Raw genomic sequence first — 20,544 nt, forward strand, 5'->3', positions numbered from 1 at the left:
CCCAATATGCTACTGGAGATCAGTGGAGAACTAACTCCAGAAAGAATGAAGAGGTGCAGCCAAAGCAAAAACAACATCCAGTTGTGGATGTGACTGGTGATGGAAGTAAAGTCCGATGCTGTAAAGAGCAATATTGCATAGGAACCTGGAATGTTAGGTCCATGAATCAAGGCAAATTGGAAGTGGTCAAACAGAAAATGGCAAGAATGAACATCAATATTTTAGGAATTAACCAATTAAGATGGACTGAAATGGGTAAATTTGACTCAGATGACCATTATATCTCCTACTGTGGGCAAGAATCCCTTAGAAGAAATGGAGCAGCCATCATAATCAACAAAAGAGTCCAAAATGCAGTACTTGGATGCAACCTCAAAAATAACAGAATGATCTCTGTTCATTTCCAAGGCAAACCATTCAATATCACAGTAATCCAAATCTATGCCCTAACCAATAATGCTAAAGAAGCTGAAGTTGAACGGTTCTATGAAGACCTAGAAGAACTTCTAGAACTAACTCCCCAAAAAGATGTCCTTTTCCTTGTAGGGGACTGAAATGCAAAAGTAGGAAGTCAAGAAATACATGGAGTAATGGGCAAATTTGGTCTTGGAGAACAGAATGAAGCAGGGCAAAGGCTAAGAGTTTTGCCAAGAGAACGCACTGGTCCACAAGGGAAGACTCTATAGAATGATATCACCAGATGGTCAATATCAAAATCAGATTGATTATATTCTTTGCAGCCAAAGATGGAGAAGCTCTGTAGAGTCAGCAAAAACAAGACGGGGAGCTGATGTAGCTCAGACCATGAACTCCTTATTGCAAAATTCAGACTTAAATTGAAAAAAGTAGGGAAAATCACTAGATCATTCAGATATGACCTAAATCAAATCCCTTATGATTATACAGTGGAAGTGACAAAGAGATTCAAGGGATTATATCTGATAGAGTACCTGAAGGTTTATGGATGGAGGTTTGTGACATTGTACAGCAATCAAGACCATCCCCAGAAAAAGAAATGCAAAAAGGCAAAATGATCGTCTGAGGAGGCCTTGCAATCAGCTATGAAAAGAGAAGCAAAAGGCCAAGGAGAAATCAAAAGATATACCCATTTTAATGCAGAGTTCCAAAGAATAGCCAGGAGAGATAAGAAAGCCTCCCTCAGTGATCAATGCAAAGAAATAGAGGAAAACAATAGAATGGGAAAGACTAGAGATTTCTGCAAGAAAATTATAAATATCAAGGGAATTTTTCATGCAAAGATGGACACAATAAAGGGCAGAAATGGAATGGACCTAAAAGAAGCAGAAGATATTAAGAAGAGGTGTCAAGAATACACAGAAGAACTATACAAAAAAGATCTTCAAGACCAAGATAATCACAATGGTATGATCACTCACCTAGAGCCAGACATCTTGGAATGTGAAATCAAGTGGGCCTTAGGCAGCATCAGTATGAACAAAGCTAGTGGAGATGATGGAATTCCAGTTAAGCTATTTCAAATCCTGAAAGATGATGCTGTAAAAGTGCTGCACTCAATATGCCAGCAAATGTGGAAAACTCTGCAGTGGCCACAGGACTGGAAAGGTCAGTTTTTGTTCCAATCCCAAAGCAGGGCAATGCCAAACAATGTTCAAACTACCACACAAAAGCACTCGTTTCACATGCTAATAAGAGCATGCTCAAAATCCTCCAACTGAGGCTTAAACAGTATGTGAATCAAGAGCTTCCAGATGTCCAAGCTGGATTTAGAAAAGGCAGAGGAACCAGAGATCAACTTGTCAACATCCACTGGATTGTAGGAAAAGCAAGAGAATTCCAGAAATACATCTGCTTCATTGACTACGCTAAAGCCTTTGACTATGTGGATCACAACAAACTGGATAATTCTTCAAAAGATGGGAATACCAGACCACCTTACCGGTCTCCTGAGAAACCCATATGCAGGTCAAGAAGCACCAATTAGAACCTGACATGGAACAACAGACTGGTTCAAAATTGGGAAAGGAGTACATCAAGGCTGTATATTGTCCCCCTTCTTATTTAACTTATATGCAGAGTACATCATGTGAAGCACTGGGCTTTATGAAGCACAAACTTGAATCAAGGCTGCCGGGAAAAATATCAATAACCTCAGATATGCAGATGATACCACGCTTACGGTAGAAAGCGAAGAGGAACTGAAGAGCCTCTTGATGAGGGTGAAAGAGGAGAGTGAAAAAGATGGCTTAAAACTCAACATTCAGAAAACAAATATCATGGCATTTGGTCCTATAACTTCATGGCAAATAGATAGGGGAAAAAGTGGAAACAATGACAAGACTTTCTTTTCTTTAGCTCTAAAATCATTGTGGGTGATGACTGTAGCCATGAAATTAAAAGATGCTTGCTCCTTGGAAGAAAAGCCATGGCAAATCTAGACAGTGTATTAAAAAGCAGTAATATTTTTTTGTCTACAAAGGTTTATACAGTCAAAGCTATGGTTTTTCCAGTGATCATGTATGGATGTGAGACTTGAGACTTGGACCATAAAGAAAGCTGAGCACCACAGAATTGATGCTTTGTAAAGCTCTGGGTGTTCTTTAGAAGGAATGATGCTAAAGCTGAAACTCCAGTACTTTGGCCACGTCATGCGAAGAGTTTTGACTCATTGGAAAAGACTCTGATGCTGGGAGGGATTGGGGTCAGGAGGAGAAGGGGATGACAGAGGATGAGATGGCTGGATGGCATCACCGACTTGACGGACGTGAGTTTGAGTGAACTCCTGGAGATGGTGATGGACAGGGAGGCCTGGTGTGTTGTGATTCATGGGGTTGCAAAGAGTCGGACATGACTGAGCGACTGAACTGAACTGAACTGACCTGTGGCATTGGAGACGACTCTTGAGATTCCCTTGAACTGCAAGGAGATCAAAGCAGTGAATCCTAAAGGAAATCAAACCTGAATATTCATTGGAAGGACTGATGCTGAAGCTCAATTTCCAATACTTTGGCCACCTGATGTGAAGAACTAACTCATTGGAACAATCCCAAAGCAGGGCAAACTGATGCTGGGAAAGATTGAAGGCAGGAGGAGAAAAGGACAATAGAGGATGAGATGGTTGGATGACATCAATGACTCGATGGACATGAGTTTGAGCAAGCTCCAGGAGATGGTGAAGGACAGGAAAGCCTGGTGTGCTGCAGTCTACGGGGTCACAAAGAGTTGGACACGACTGAGTGACTGAACAACAACAACAAAGATATGTCCAGTTTGTGGGACAAGGCTTTTAAGCAGCTGCTGCTGCTGCTGCTAAGTTGCTTTAGTCGTGTCCAACTCTGTGTGACCCCATAGATGGCAGCCCACCAGGCTCCCCCATCCCTGGGATTCTCCAGGCAAGAACACTGGAGTGGGTTGCCATTTAAAATCCCATGGACAGAGGAGCCTGGTAGGCTGTAGTACATGGGGTCCCTAAGAGTCAGACACGACTGAGCAACTTCACTTTCACTTTAAGCAGCTGTTGTATCCTAACTGTGCTTTCTTCTTCTGATAATGACGAAGCTCATGAGCAAGCAGAGCCATGAGATGCAAGGGGTAAGGGTCTGAATCACTGCCTATCCAATGAGAGGTGGAGGAGAGCTGCCTGTTCAAGAATTCCCACCAGAAAATGTTTGTAAGTATGTTCTAGTTCATTATCAATGTGTCTGTTTTGTTTGAGATACTGCATACTTTGGGTCTATTTGTTATTTCAAATAACAAATAGTGAGTTGGGTGACACCAACTCACACATTGAGGATAGTATCAGGTAACAAAACGATTACTTAGACATAATTTGAAACCATATATAAAATGAAGTATATACAATTTACTGAGTGTTACAAATATGTGAAGAACATTACCTATTGATTTTACCTCCCTCCGGCTACATTTGATCCCGTTATACTTGTGCTTAATCAGTAGATTAAGTGAGTAACATCATTAACAAACTGAATGATGTGCTTCCATTTGACACAATGGCCAAGCAGACCTGGCTTCTTCTATGTGAGACTTGGGCTAATAATATTCCTGTAGAAACTTCCCAGATTTTCTGCCCCAAAGTGCTCAACATCTGTTCCCTTAAGAATAAGCTTTCTGATTTGTCTACACAGAATTCAATCATTTTCCATTTATAATCTAAGATATTTAACTTATCAAGTGCTATTAAATAAAACTGTGTACGTTAGGAAGTACTTTGCTGCTGCCTTTGCAAGGGTTTCTAAAGGCTTTAAAAATTCTTTTCAGAGTGAGAATTTTAGAATCTTTGAGAAGCATATTCCAAAATGGTTCTTCCCACACACTGTATATGTTACTTGAACAAATCTCTAAACATCTTTGACATTCAATTACCACACCTGTAAAATGGGAGGTTGTGCATGCAAAATAAGATAATGAATGTAAAACAACTCGGACAGTATCTGGTGTACTATTTACTTTTTGGATTATTTTGATAATTTAATTTATTGTATAATTATTTTGCCACTTCACAGGTATCAAGATCCATATACACTATTGCCATATATGTAATAATCCTGAGGTTATACATATGGATTTCACGAATGTATTTTCTGATTAATTTTTACCTAAAAGTAGTATGAGACTGAGTTAATACCACTTGGTATGGATTTGCTGAAATGAGATTCAAATCAGTTTAATGAGTTTAACTTTGAAAAGTACCAATATGTCTGGAAAATAATTATTAGAAATTTTCTTCATGACACTAATTTTCCATTCACATGAATGAGGCTTAGCAAAGCTGTCATAATCATCTTGTAATGATACAAGTAGAAATTCTCAGAGATGGTGTTATAATGATAAGGTAAAACAAAGTTCTGTCAATACTGTGGTGTGCTAAGAGGATAATAAGGAGTTTCAGTATTTTAAGATACTAACTGGGGATTACATCCATTTGAAGGGAAATCCTAGTATTACCTTTTTAGCAATCCTTCAACATGGAAATGCATAGTTGAGACTGAAGTACCAATATCTGTATTGCTACTGCTAAGTCATTTCAGTCGTGTCTGACTTTGGGTGACCCCATAGATGACAGCCCACCAGGCTCCCCTGTCCCTGAGATTCTCCAGGCAAGAACGCTGGAGTGGGTTGCCATTTCCTTCTCCAATGCATGAAAGTGAAAAGTGAAAGTGAAGTTGCTCAGCCGTGTCTGACCCTCAGCGACCCCATGGACCACAGCCTACCAGCCTCCTCTGTCCATGGAATTTTCCAGGCAAGAGTACTGGAGAGGGGTGCTATTGCCTTCTCCAATGCATGAAAGTGAAAAGTGAAAGTGAAGTTGCTCAGCCGTGTCTGACCCTCAGCGACCCCATGGACCACAGCCTACCAGGCTCCTCCGTCCATGGGATTTTCCAGGCAAGAATACTGGAGTGGGGTGCCATTGCCTTCTCCAATGCATGAAAGTGAAAAGTGAAAGTGAAGTTGCTCAGTCGTGTCTGACCCTCAGCGACCCCATGGACTGCAGCCTACCAGGCTCCTCCATCCATGGGATTTTCCAGGCAAGAGTACTGGAGTGGGGTGCCATTGCCTTCTCCGAATATCTGTATAGTAACATACATATAGAGGGTGTGATCTACAGTCAGAAAGGACAGAGAACAAATCAACTCTTGTTATCTACTTCTAAGTAATTCTTAAGCAGATATGTGCTGGGGAATATAGGAAACCCCTCCAACTGGAGAGAATGGTACCTGTGAACACAGGGAGATAATTCAAGAATGGGACTCTATGAGGCATTCTATATGGGAGTTGTAGAACAAAAGGTAGAAATAAGATGCAGTCTGTGTGAGACAATGCAAAGAGAAACTATCTAAAACACAGGGCTCCTGTGGGGAAGAATGAAAATTCCTGTGTCATTAGTTGTGCAACCTTGGACAATTGATTTTCCTATGCCTTAATTTTCTCATCTGTAAAGGGGAGATTACAACTGTTCACAGTTTATTTGTCACTGGAATTTGATAGATACTTTACTGCAAAACATATGGTCTAGTAAATGGCACCTAATTAGCCCTCAATTATAGTCCTGTGTGTTGGGAACTTTTTTTCTTTTTGTATTTGTTATTATTACTTAAATGCATATATGTGAAATGTTGAGGCTGTACGCTGAATATTTGGCCTTGTCAGGTATGTAAAACTTTATTTCAATAACTGTAGTTTTTCTTTGTTGCCATGGTTCAGGAGACACAAAACAGTTAAAAGGAGGATTTTTTCCCTTTGTTTTTCCCCCAGTGCTTGTGAGTAGGCCTGACGATAAGCTTCTCTCACCATGCTCCTTGCACTCATCATAATGAGCCTGATAGAAAAGAATGTACTGGTAAGACAGACAGCCAACAGCATTGCCTGAAAATGCTTCAGGTTGCTGCTAAAGACTAAAAAAATGTTCTTCCACACATAGAGGGGAAGGGCGAACAAGGGAGAAACCATGGTTAGGCAACAGGAGGAAAATAGGAAGAGGGTGGCACCAAAGCCACGAAGCAAAGAACCCACAGCATGGGCTGCTGCAGGGAGGTGAAGATTTAGGAGTCGATCATCAACCATGTTCAATGACTGAACACCATAGACTGCTGTGCTGGTTCAATGCACTATTGATGGCGTGTAAACTTGTAATCTCCAGCACAGTATAACTGATCACTTCCCAATTTTTTAATCTGTCCACTTAGTGTTAAAACCACCCAGTTGTCAATAAAAATGACTTTACATGGGTTTGAGTCCCCTCATTTGCGGTTGCTTACCTGCCAGACTTGTTATTGTTCTGGTAATAATTACAATTTGAATTTAGGCAGATTTTCCTGCTTATCTTTAGGAAAGACTCCCTGAGAGTATGTTTTTCTGCCTTTTTCATTTTGGACATCAGCTTTTCTAGCTGTAACTACACAAATAGAAGAAACACAAACAAGCATATAAACTAAAAATAAAAGCATATTCTGCTAAAATCAGGGCTAGTGAAATCTCTATCTCATAGACCAAGAGATTCTAAGGGTTAGACACTGGAGCCTACTTCTATCCAAAGACTTCTACGAAACTACGAGACCTCATTGCTTCTACTGAGGAAGGTACTCTCAGGATGGAAGTGCACAGAAGCCATTTAGCTTCTACTGTGCTATTGCATTGAAAAGCTACTTCTAAATAATCACTCACCTTCTATATCACCCAGCAATATGCTTATGGAAGCTATTTTCTTTCTTGTAACTACAGGTGTCAGATGCATCAAAACCAAACAAAACAGAAGTGCCCTTTCAGCTCTTCTCAGTGCCATTTCTTGTCAATTCCATGCTGCCTACAGCAACAACATAATATGGAAACAGCAGTGATGTCACTGGAAGTGCTCTGTGATTGACAGTGAAGAACAATAATAGTCAGAGGTGGCTCCTCAGAGAATTCAGAACTCGCTCAATGTTGTCCAGAGGCTCATCCCTTGATTTAAAGGAGGAAGGAAGTTCTCTGCATGAGAAAGCAGAGCTGAGAAGTGGCATAGGTGCAAAAGAACGGTCAGTTACTCTGAAAGTACTTAGAAGCCGGACCTGCTGAATACTGAGGTCTTGGTAAGGTTCTTTGTGAGGAGCTCTGGGAACCCAGAAATGTAATGGCAGTGAAGCACATTCCTTAACTCTCACACTTGTTGAAATGAGTAGAAGGTGGCATTTGTTTGGAAATCCCTCCCTAGTCTTTGTTCCCAGAACCCAGTATTCATTTTCCTGTGCCTACATGCGTAGCTCTACCACTGCAACAAATTGTTGAGTGCCAGGCCTTCCCAGATGGTTACATTGAATTAAAAATATATGCAAATATAAGTTCCAAAGTAAAAATGAATGTGAATAAAGATATAATTCTCACTAATTCCCCAAATTGCCTTCTATTACAGCCATGCTGCTACAAATATTGCCTTTATCCACCCAAATCTTTGTTCTCATCATCCTTCTCCTTTGAAATCTTCTGTAATTCTCTATTTATGAAATTCTGCCCATTTTTAAGGACCAGCTAAAGTCTTCACCCTTCATACTCTTTCGTAGCAATGCCCACCTTTCCTGAAAACCCTATTGCTTGCCTGGTATTTGCCCTTTAATATTGACTGTCCTTTTCTCTTATTTTAGAATCTCTTTCCTCCTCAACAGAATCCAAATTCCTTGAGATTAGAGCCCATTTGGGCTTTCCAGGTGCAGCAATGATAAAGAATTTGCCTGGAAATGCAGGAAACATAAGAGAAGTGAGTTCAAGGCCCAGGTAGGAAAGAGCCCCTGGAATACGAAATGGCAACCTACTCCAATAATCTTGCCTGGAAAATGTCATGGACAGAGGAGCTTGGTGCACTACAGTCCATAGGGTCACAAAAAGTTAGACATGGCTGAGTGACTAAGCACAATGAACACAGAGATCATTTTAAAATCCAGTCCTTTGCTGAATCCACAATGATATGCACAAGTCCTGTGGAGAAAAGAACAGGAGTCTACAGGCTGGGAGTGAACTGTGTAAAATTACACTGTATAACCTGAGCAAAGTCTAATTAGATGAAATTTCTGTCAAGAAGAAACTGTTCTTCCAAATTTTCCCTTTTCTTTTCAAATGGCACCTGTCTATCTTTCCTGGGAGATAAAATAGTCTAATTGAATTAGATTACCTAGATTTGGAGTTAGATTCTAATTGATGTTTACCATATAGCTCTGGGGACTTTACTTACTTCCCTGTGCCTCAGTCTCCCAACTGTAAATTGGACCAAATAAGAATAATTGCCTTTAGCACCATCTGGAGTATTAATTAAACTAACATATGTAAAGTGCTTAGAACAATCCCCCAAATATAGTGACTGCTAATAAATACAGGCTATTATTTTGTTATGATTCAATTTCTTCTTATTAGCTTGCTGCTGCTACTGCTAAGTCGCTTCAGTCGTGTCCGACTCTGTGCGACTCCAGAGACAGCACCCCACCAGGTTCCCCTGTCCCTGGGATTCTCCAGGCAAGAACACCGGAGTGGGTTGCCATTTTCTTCTCCAATGCGTGCAAGTGAAAAGTGAAAGTGAAGTCGTGTCCGAATCCTAGCAACCCCATGGACTGCAGCCTACCAGGCTCCTCTGTCCATGGGATTTGCCAGGCAAGAGTACTGGAGTGGGTTGCCATTAGCTTAGTATTCAATTAAACTTCCCTCTGATTTCTAAGTGGAGGCCACTTATTTGAACATAGTGTCCCATTGGCTGGAAACCAGAGATGTAGTACCGCGAGAGCTTTTGGTTGGATGTTAGGGGAGTTGACTCTTCAGTCACTGGTCAGTGCACCATCTCAGGGTTCTTCGAGGGTAAGCTGTGACAAACTTAGACAGTGTATTAAAAAGCACAGACATCGTTTTGCTGACAAAGGTCCATATCGTCAACTCAATGGACATGAATTTGAGCAAACTCCAGGAGTTAGTGAAGGACAGGAAGCCTGGTATGCTGCAGTCCATGGGGTCACAAAGAGTTGGACACATCTTAGCGACTGAATAACAAGAACAACTGATATTTCTGGATTGCCTTTGCCAAACATGTGTGGTTTCCCTTCCACAGTACACATTTATTGCTCAGAAGTGCTGTCCCTCAGAGACTACACTTTCCAGCCCTCTCCCCTTGATTTTAAATGATGAATCACATTCTTGCCAATAAAACATAAGTAGAAATGATGTGTGCCACTTCCGGTCCAGGAATGCACCTCCTCTTCTTCATGCTCCTTTCACTGATTTGATGCAGATGCACCCAGAGACCTTAGAAGTCATATGTTAAAGATGCCAGGTCCATCCACTGGGAAGCCTCTGGGGGTCCCTGATTTACTGCCCACAGGAAAGTCACCTGTAAACAGCAATGCCCATGATGGACTTCAAAAGAGTGAAAAATAACATTCTATTCTATTTCAGCTTTTATGTAGGGTGGTGTCTATTTGTTATAGCAGGTAATGTTATCCTACCATGTTGCCCATCAATGGATTAGAAAAGAGTCTACCCATCTACCAAAAGTAACCCAACATCTTGCCCATCAGTGAATTAGAAACAAGTCTACCCATCTACCAAAATCTACCCATCTACCTGGATTCAACCCAGGTCTCCTGCATTGCAGGCGGATTGTTTACCAACTGAGCTATCAGGGAAGCACAAAGTTAATTATTAACTCATAAAATACCAAAGTCTCAGAAGCACCAAGTAAATATATCTAGTAATATTTTCCTGCTTACTTTGTGTTTTTATTCTGAGAAATTTGTGTTAAAATTGCATAATAGCTCACAAGTGCTTCTCAACTCACCCATGAAGTCAAATGTTCTGGGTTCCAAAATATGCAGTAGTTACAGCAAAGATTGTCTTAGGATCTTTAAAGGTGCTTATTAAGATTCAGGTATAAAGGAAGAGAAGGCTTAGAGAGAGCTAATCCTCTATCATCAAGACAAACATCAAAGGAGTTTTATGTAAATAGTTGAGCAAGACCAGTTAACCATTGAGTTAATTTCTCAAAGCTTTAATGAATGTTTATCAGATGTACTTAAATAGTTTTAAACAGCAACTGAAATAAGTATTATCAATTTTTCTATTGTATCTACTTTTAAGTATAGAATTTAAAAACAAACTGAAAAGGGCTTTTCATCAGGTTTGTTTGTTTGTTTGTTTGAGGGCAGGGTTAAGCATTTGTTGCCAACCCATGTGCTAAGTCACTTCAGTCGTGTCTGACTCTTTGCAACCCTATGGACTGTAGCCCTCCAGGCTCCTCTGTCCATGGGATTCTCCAGGCAAGAATACTGGAGTGGGTTGCCATTTCCTTCTCCAGGGAATCTTCCCGACCCAGGGATCAAACCTGCATTTCTTATGTCTCCTGCATTGGCAAGCAAGTTCTTTACCACTAGGGCCACCTGGGAAGCCAACCCACAACTAAATTCAAATTTGAATGTGAATAGCTGATCCTTACTTTTTTATTTTAACACTTAATATTTGCAACACATATAAACTTTTAGTTCCCACCCAGACACCTAGCTTTAAGACCCATATATGAGATACTTTTAGTCTCTAATCAGATATCTGTGGAATTATGAATCATTAACAAAACCTGACATCTCTGATGCACTGAGGTGGTTTTAAACTCCAAAATTAGTGTTATTCTAACCCCCTCAAAATGAACAAAAAACACATGTTTGTTGGTGTAGAACAGATTTGTTTGAGAGTGAGTTCATTAAGCACCCCTTGCCCTAGCATCTATGGGTCTCAAAACAAGAAAACAAATGGAGACATATATGCTGTATGTGAAAACTTTTAACAGTTGTAAATCCAGTGTACAAACTTCCCCAAATCATTTTTCAAAACCATTTCATTTTTGTAAGGACTTAACATGTTGATACATGTTAAGGAACCATGCCCAGTACATAGTGAGGACCCAATAAATGCTAGCTCCTTTTCTGGTTTTTGCTACTGTTGACGGTGATGACTTCCTCTCCTTGAGAGCATGACGTAATGAACAAATGACTCAGGGATTGATTATTGGGCCAAATGCTTCTCCGGACCCTAGGGGTACTCTCACGATTAATGAAACAATATCTAAAAGTGTGGGATCATTTTCACCAGATCCAAAATGCATACTAAAATGACTGTAACAAACAAAAGACTTTAGGCACTGGAATCCCACAGGCATTAATTTTGTAATAACTTTAAAATGAGAATTCTAAGATTATTTAAATTTTACAGATATTTATGTATGATAAACTAAGTGAAATTTAAGCACTAGAGGGAGGGTTTGAATAAAAATGCTGATTAAAATCAGTAATTCTGGTATTGTTGGATTAATACTTGGCTTAGTAATGTTATCACTTAAAACTAATAGGGTCAATATCTATTTCTAGAAACAATCAACAATAACTCCTAAATTATAGTCATCCTTCCCAGCCCTGCTAAAATTAATGGTCTTGTAAAATTCCTATTAGAAGAATATACATTTCAAACACTGAAAACTCTGCCATAAATTATTTACATAAATAATTATTTTTAAAAATCAATAAGACCATTTTAAAGTTTTGGAACTAAAAGGAAGATTTTTTTTAAAAGTTGCTTTGGGAGTAATTTATGAAAAAGATTACCCTTCTTTCTATCATAATAATTTTTAAAAGGACTGTCTTTTCTATTAAATTTTTAAATTCAATTTTACAGGCTGTTACTCTATAAATAGAACAATCCATTTTAAATGGACAAGGTGAAGTATATAAATGACATTATTAGTGTTGCGACTAACAAGTTTTGAACTCTGCATATTTACACATAAATAAAACCAAACCACAGATACCAGTCTAAGAGTAAAAGAAGACTAGGAGTGATGTACCATTATTTCCGTAGTTTAAGGTGTAAATGGATCAAAATGATTGAGTAATATTGGCGCCTTCCTGCATTATAAATTGAAAAATATATTGAAAAATATTTAATTTAAAAACAGCAAAAATACCTATTTGGAAACTATTAGATGCATATGACTTTCTCCTTTTACAATATTTTAAGTTATAGGTAGGAAGCTAAAGTTACCCCAAATGTCTGATGAAATCGGTAAACTGTTGCAAAGAACAAGCAACTGAATTTCATACGAATATGATATGCTTATAGGATAGAAAAGTCAAACATTATTTGTACTCATGGCTACTAAATTGGGGACACGTGGCTATGATTGTCAAATGGCACCACTGAAAAATGGACATTTATTTGAGAAGCAGTCACAGTTTTCCAAAAATGTTTTGAAACTTTCAAGTTCCGGAAATATTTTTATTCTCAAATTTTAAAACATGCTTTGTCTACCTATAATACCTAAATGAATTTCTGGTTGATTTTGCCTAGTATCCAAGTATGACTCTTAAAGGTATTGGAAACCTTTACATAAAATTTGCTTTTTAGTGATAGTCTCATCTCCAGCCTTGATGGAGGGGAGGGAGGGCTTTGACATCCTAGCCAAGCAGGGCAATAAGAAAATGGGTAGATATGGAGAGCAAAGGTTCAAAGCGAATCAATTTGAATACAAATCAATTCACCCTAATTAAAACTGTTAACTCACTGTACATATTCTGAGTGCTAACCTGAGTCAGGTCTCAACAAAACAAACAAGAAAGGAAGAAAAGTGGGTTCAATCTGATTGCCTGACCTCTCCCAGAGAACTCCCTCTGGCTTGCTATTGGGATTCTCTGAAAGAACCCAGCAGTTAATAATGCATTGTAGATCTTCAGAATAAGCAAAAACACTTGCATGGCATATGGTTAATTTTCTGTCAGCCTAACCATTTAAAGATGCCCAGATTAAACATTTCAAGTATATCTGGGAGAGTGTTTCCAAATGAGATTACATTGGAATTGGTGGATTCAGTAAAGTTGATTGTCCTTAAGAATAAGAGCTCAGTTCAGTTCAGTTGCTCAGTCATGTCCCACCCTTTGCAACCCCATGGACTGCAGCACACCAGGCTTTCCTGTCCATCACAAATCCCCAGAGCTTACTCAAACTCATGTCCATTGAGTTGGTGATGACTTCCAACCATCTCATCCTTTGTCGTCCCTTTCACCTCCTGCCTTCAATCTTTCCCAGCATCAGGGTCTTTTCCAATGAGTCAGTGCTTCACATCAGGTGGCCAAAGTATTGGAGTTTCAGTTTCAACATCAGTCCTTCCAATGAACATTCAGGTTTGATTTCCTTTAGCATGGACTGGCTTGATTTCTTGCAATCCAAGGGACTCTCAAGAGTCTTCTACAACACCACAGTTCAAAGCATCAATTCTTTGGTGCTCGGCTTTCTTTATGGTCCAACTCTCACATCCATACATGACTGTTGGAAAAACCATAGCTTTGACTATATGGACCTTTGCTAGCAAAGTAATGTCTCTGTTTTTTAATATGCTGTCTAGGTTTGTCATAGTTTCTCTTCCTAGGAGCAAGCATCTTTTAATTTCATGGCTGCACCACCATCTGTAGTGATTTTGGAGCCCAAGAAAATAAAGTCTCACTGTTTCCATTGTTTTCCCATGTATTTGCCATGAAGTGATGGGACCAGATGCCATTATCTCATTTTTTGAATGCTGAGTTTTAAACCAGCTTTTCCACTCTCCTCTTTCACTTTCATCAAGAGGCAGCTCTTTAGTTCCTCTTCACTTACTGTCTTAAGGGTGGTGACATCTGCATATCTGAGGTTATTGATATTTCTCCTGGCAATCTTGATTCCAGCTTCTGCTTCATCCAGCCTGGCATTTCACATGATGTACTCTGCATATAAGTTAAATAAACGGGTGACAATATACAGCCTTGACATACTCCTTTCCCAATTTGGAACCAGTCTGTTGTTCCATGTCCGATTCTAACTGGTGCTTCTTGACCTGCAGACAGGTTTCTCAGGAAGCAGGTCAGGTGGTCTGATATTTCCATCTCTTTAAGAATTTTCCAGTTTGTTGTGATCCACACAGTCAAAGGCTTTGGCGTAGTCAATAAAGCAGAAGCAGATGTTTTTCTGGAAATCTCTTGCTTTTTCTACGATCCTGCAGGTGTTGGCAATTTGATCTCTGGTTCCTCTGCCTTTTCTAAATCCAGTTTGAACACCTGGAAGTTCTCGGTTCACATACTGTTGAAGCCTCACCTGGAGAAAATGAGCATTACTTTGATAGCAATTGAGATGACTGCAATTGTGTGGTAGTTTGAGCATTCTTTGGCATTGCCTTTCTTTGGGATTGGAATGAAAACTGACCTTTTTCCATCTTGTGGCTGCTGAAGTTTTCCGAATTTGTTGGCATATTGAGTGCAGCACTTTAACAGCACTATCTTTTAGGATTTGAAATAACTCAGCTGGACTTCCATCACCTCCAATAGCTTTGTTCATAGTGATGCTTCCTAAGGCCCACTTGACTTCACACTCCGAGATGTCTGGCTCTAGGTAAGTGATCACACTGTCGTGGTTATCTGGGTCATTAAGAGTTTTTTTGTATAGCTGTTCTGTGTATTCCTGCCACCTCTTCTTAATATCTTCTGCTCCTGTTAGTGGATATCATCTAATCTGCTGAGTGCATGACCAGAACAAGAGATAGAGGAAGGGGAATTTCTCCCTTTTTCACTGCCTCACTGATTGAGCTAGGACATCTCATCTTCTTTCTGGGACTGGGATTTACTGGCTTTCTTGTTCTCAGACCTCTGGACATGGACTAAATTATACCACTGGATTTCCTGGGTCTCCAAGTTGCAGATGACAGATTAAAGGCATTTCTCAGTCTCCATAATTATGTGAAATTAATTCTTCATAATAAATCTCCATATATATATATATGTGTGTGTGTGTGTGTGTGTGTGTGTCTTGCTGGTTCTCTGGAGAGTTCTGACACATGATATCTATATATCTATATATAGATACCAGAAAAGATTCATTTTAGGGGTGAGTGTGTATATGTATGTGTATGTGTGTGTGTGTGCACTGCTTTCCATACAGATTTAAACACCTTAAAGACAGGTAGAGGGTCATACATTTTTATATTCACTGCTGTCCCCTGTATCTCCTCCAAAATATTTAAGCCAAGACTTTAGAAAGTGTAGTCTTTAGTGTATTTTTGCAAATGAATTTAATTCAGTTAACCAACTGATGTGATATATTCTTGATAGAAACTATCAAACCAAGTCAAACTCACTTAGGCTTTCTTTGTTGCTCTTGTTAGTAATTCTCTACTTTTGTTCCCCCTAGATTTTGGTCATTCCACTGTGATGTGCTCAGTGTCAGGCCACAGAATGTTGTTCTCCTCATCTCACTGGCAACATCATAACACCTTGTGTACTTACTTCTCTGTGATAACTCCTTCATATTCCTTAATGGCAATGCCAGGCTAATGCTGCTCTTCTCTGCCTTGTTATCTGCTACTATCCCAGCTAGTTTAATTACCTCTTCAATAACCTGTATTTGCCTGACTTCCAATCCCTTTTATCTCTTCAGTCCTACCCACTCCAGATATCTACTTCTAAAACTATTTGAGTCTCATTATTAACTCACCCTCCACATTTTCAAACTCAAAGATTTGCTACACGGTGTATCCACAATTCAAGCTGACTCTTTATACCTACAGAGGTTATAACAAAGTATAATGGGCTAAAACACATCTCAGGTATATTTTATTTGATCTACATAATGTACAAAATTTTTTTTAAAAAGTATTTGCTAATATTTAAAATCAAGAGGGTTCATGTAAAAATGCAAACGATTTGGCAATTTTGTTCTATATTCTTGCACGCATCAATGATCTACAGCTGAAAAGCAGCTGTTTTTTTGTTTTTCCCAGATAGGACAAGCAATTGTCCTCTCTCTACTCCAGACAGAAACTATCCCATTTGCCTCAACACTTAAACCACATCATTTATGTCTTTACATCCAGTCATAAACATTTCAGTGTATGATTCCTATTTGAATACTGGCTGACCCCGTGTCTTACCATTTAGTTCTCATGACTCAGTGCTCAGATCTTCTATATTTTCATCTTCAACCAAAACTCACTTTCACCAGTCACTTTCTTAACACCCTCTCCTCGATGTGAATAGCTGATGGGGAAAATTATGGAGTTGTTTTGCCTGAGCCCAGTAGATATTTTGCTATTTGTTTTGAGCATGGCTGTCACTTGATACATATCATTTTGCAATCTATTTCATGAATTATTCAAATTGGTTGTTAACTTCTTGAAAATAGGACCCAAATTGTTTATGCCTCTGTTGCTCAAGTACCTAAAGTTTTCTGAGTAGTTAAGATATTCCATTCATTTAGGTATCCATTTAAAGCTTTTTGTGGGTGGTTATTTAAAGAATCAGACTGTCTAGTTACGTGTTGTCATGTGGTACATGAAGATTTGACAAATTTATCAGCTGTAAAATAAGTCTTTTTCCCTCTTCTTATTTTTCTTTTGACTTCATCTTAGGGTGTGTGAAAGTCACTGTGTATGAACTGAAAGGATAAGTAATACGAACAAGGCATCACACTTTTGTTAAGAGGGCCTCAGATTTAAGGTTCCTTTATATAAACATCTCAGAACAAATGGTGGGGCCTCCCAAGTGGCTCAGTGGCAAAGAATCTGCCTGCAAAGCCAGAGACGTGGGAGACACGGGTTCAGTCCTTGGCTTGGGAAGATTCCCTGGCTGAGGGCATGGCAACTCACTCCAATAATCTTACTGGGGAAAATCCCATGGAGAGAGGAACCTGGTGGGCTACAGCCCATGGGGTTGCAAAGAGTCGGGCATGGCTGAGGCGACTGAGCACACACGCAGAACAAATGAGAATCTACAGAGGCTGCATGTTGTAATTCCCAGGACATCCGTGGGAGATAAGAAGGAAGAAGCTTTGAATCTCTGCAGTCTGTATCCTTCTTTCCAACCAGGGTTTTTAGCCCTGTAAACTGCTATCCAGTGCACTGCCTTCCACAAAGATTTAAAATTCATCAGACAGACAAAGTGTATATTTAATACTCACATGAGGGAATACAGAATGCCTTTCAATACATCAAACTCCTAAACCTTTTACATCCTTCATTTTTAAGCTACATGGATTTTGATTTGTACAATTTTAAAAATATTCTGAAGCCTAGTCAATCTAATGGTAAAAAGCACTGTTGCACAGTAAGAAATCAAGAAATACAATTCAGCAAACCTGGCCTAGTTGGTCCCCAGGGAAGCTTTTTTCCAATTCGGTTTGTCATAGCCCAGATCCATCATGTCATGCTATCCTAACTTACCACTACTGTCTTTCATTTTTCCCCATTTTTGGGCACACTCCAACTATTTTCTGTTAAACTAGGGCTGTCAGAAGAAAACATATAAAAATGCTCTTTTGCAAACACTCTGTTTGGGTCTCTCCTGAACTCTCACTGTCTTCATCAGGGGTGAATGTTGACAGATCACTGAACCTTACTGGTGGTAGTGACAGGCTTGATGCTGTTTCATGCAAGGTGCAGGGAAAAAAAAAAAAAGGAAGAAACAAAATACTAATAATAATAAAAAAGAAGGTTTCTGTGCCGTGCATCTAGAAGGTCCCTTATTCAACAACAAAGGTTTGTGTTCAAAGATGATTAGCTTAAAGGCATTTCAGAGATTTCTGATTGTAGCTGCAGTTGGGTGTCTCGCTACTGGGTGAAATATGTATTCCCCTGAGAACAAAGGCAGCAGAAACTCTCTTCTGCTGAGATGGCACCTTTAATAATTCCATGTATTTATCAGGATTTGTGTCAAGATCTTAGGGATTTTGCCCTTCAGGTGAGGCTAAGAGTAGATGGAATGGATAGGGTCTTAAATAGTCCTCTAAGGTATCTGCAGAGAAAAAATAATTGTCCCAAGGTATCTAGGAGAATGAGAAGAAAATACTCTTGAGGACGAAAATGTACACAGCACAGAAAAATACCCACAAGGCTTCTAAAGGGAAGAATGAATAGCCTTTAGGTTATTCATAAAGCCCAAGATAAGCTTGGCTAAAAAATTGTACAGTACTGTTCTTTTTTATTTTCTCAAGGTTGAATCAAGTCAATCTAAAGAAATGTATATTTTTCAAAGGTTAAAAAAAATAGGTAAACTTATTTTTTCCAAATAAATCAACCAGCTCTGTATGTGCTGTTGCCATGGATTTCTTCTGTATAACCATTCTACATATTGTGTACGTGACTCCAGAGGAGAAATGGTTGGCCTGCCATTAGGAAAAACAGGATGTGCACAAGACTTAGCTGAATGTGCACCCACATGATTGGCACTCTCCCTGTGGCCCTTGGCCTCGTGTGACACCTTCTGTCCCCATCGGAGACAGATTCATGTACTACTGAATTAGGTGGTACTTTTTCCCACGTGGGTTCACACTGGGCTTGGTTGTTTGTGCTTCTTATCAATGCAGAGAGCATTCACACATCGTGTACAAGGATGCATGTGTTATAGAACCATAAGGGAATGCCAGAGGCTTGAGGAGATAATCTTTCAAATAATGACTTTGATCCAGTCTCCTGAAGTTTGAAATATAAAAAAGTCAGTTTGCAGAAATGGAACACTAAGCATCCTCCCATTGGTATAAGAGGGGCCCCCAAGGAATGAGTTGAACTGAGGGGTGAGCCTTCCCTGGAGAGACACACAGAGCGAGTCTCAGATGATTCTTTAAACTGGGTGTGAAGCCTATGAGAGCCCATCTTATTTTCCTCTTTTTCTGGAAGCAAACTTTCCATGACAAAACCCAACCCTAACCCTAACCCTAACCCAAGCTGAAGTCCTAAAGTGCAATTTTAAGTATACTGTGAAGCCAGGCAGAAGACAAGGTATATTTTGAGAAAGAAAGAAAGTACTTGTCATAAGTACAAGGCCAAATAATCAGATTAAGACTGATCTCTACCAATGTCTTTTTGAGCACATTTTCAATTTAAGTCAAAAGCAGACTTCCTTCCTAATCCCTAATATAATTTATATTATTGGTCAAGTTTTATATTGACAGTAGACAAAAGTAAGCTATATAAAATACATGGCCAGCCAATAATAATAATGTGGAATAGGTTTATGCCAGTTTAGGTAACAGGATTATACATTTGTTCAGTACAGTGTTTCATTCTCAAAAATTCTGGCCCATACAGTTTCGCTTCTAGAATTTCAGACTCCTAAGAATTATGCATTTACAATGCAAAACGGGCTCCATGCACCTGTGCATGCTCAGTCTCTTCAGCTGTGTCCAATTTTTTGCGACCCTATGGATTATAGCTCACCAGGCTCCTCTGTCCATTCTCCAGGCAAGAATACTGGAGTAGGTTGCCATAACCTCCTCCAGGGGATCTTTCTGACCGAGGGATCAAACCCACACCTCTTATGTCTCCTGCATTGGCAGGCAGGTTCTTTACCACTAATGCCACCTGGCAAGCCCCTATGCACCTGACCATCACTGCAGTAAAATAATGTTTCACTGCCTATTCCCATTTTACTATAGCCTCTGCTTCCTACATAGCTTTTGATATTCCCCTCTTTTCTTCTATTTTTTTCTCAGAACTGTAACTATCTTTCTGTCACAGAAAATAAAAGGAATCCGTACATTCACTTCTACAGGAATTCATTACATGTATACATATGTATGTGTGTCCTCACATGCAGAAAACACACAAATGCGAACGTGATTTCACATTCCAGTTATGCTCAGACAAAGCTGGGAATACAACAAGGGCCCAATTAAAAAGAGAAATGCAGAAGTTTTAAATGGTTACACTTACATTTCCTTCATATATAACGATGCAAGATGAATGGAGGAAAATAGAAACCTGACCAGAACTTGTCAGAAGAGATCATGGTCTATTAGAAAGAGAGTTTGAAGTCAGGAATCAGAAAACCAGGGCTTTAAGCTTCAGTTTTGCCATTTGTTCTAGATGTGTGATGATGAAGATGGTCATTCTCTTCTATGAGACTTATCCCAACATTAAAATTATAATAAACCCTCTTTTCACAAAGGCCACCATGTGGGTTATATGTTGTATCCTATATGAAAACACTTTGTAAACTCAGATACACTTGGCAAATGTAAATGAGGAAGATTAAATCATAA

The 20,544-nt window shown here is 39.4% G+C and overlaps 1 protein-coding gene across 3 annotated transcripts in view; it reads right to left on the reverse strand.

Moving 5' to 3' along the window:
- Positions 1-20,544, reverse strand: part of ARHGAP15 (Rho GTPase activating protein 15) — a 697,929-nt gene that overhangs the window by 491,589 nt on the left and 185,796 nt on the right. The window lies entirely within an intron of this gene.

Source organism: Bos indicus, chromosome 2 (genome assembly GCF_029378745.1).
Source record: "Bos indicus isolate NIAB-ARS_2022 breed Sahiwal x Tharparkar chromosome 2, NIAB-ARS_B.indTharparkar_mat_pri_1.0, whole genome shotgun sequence".
In the NCBI taxonomy this organism is placed as follows: domain Eukaryota; kingdom Metazoa; phylum Chordata; class Mammalia; order Artiodactyla; family Bovidae; genus Bos; species Bos indicus.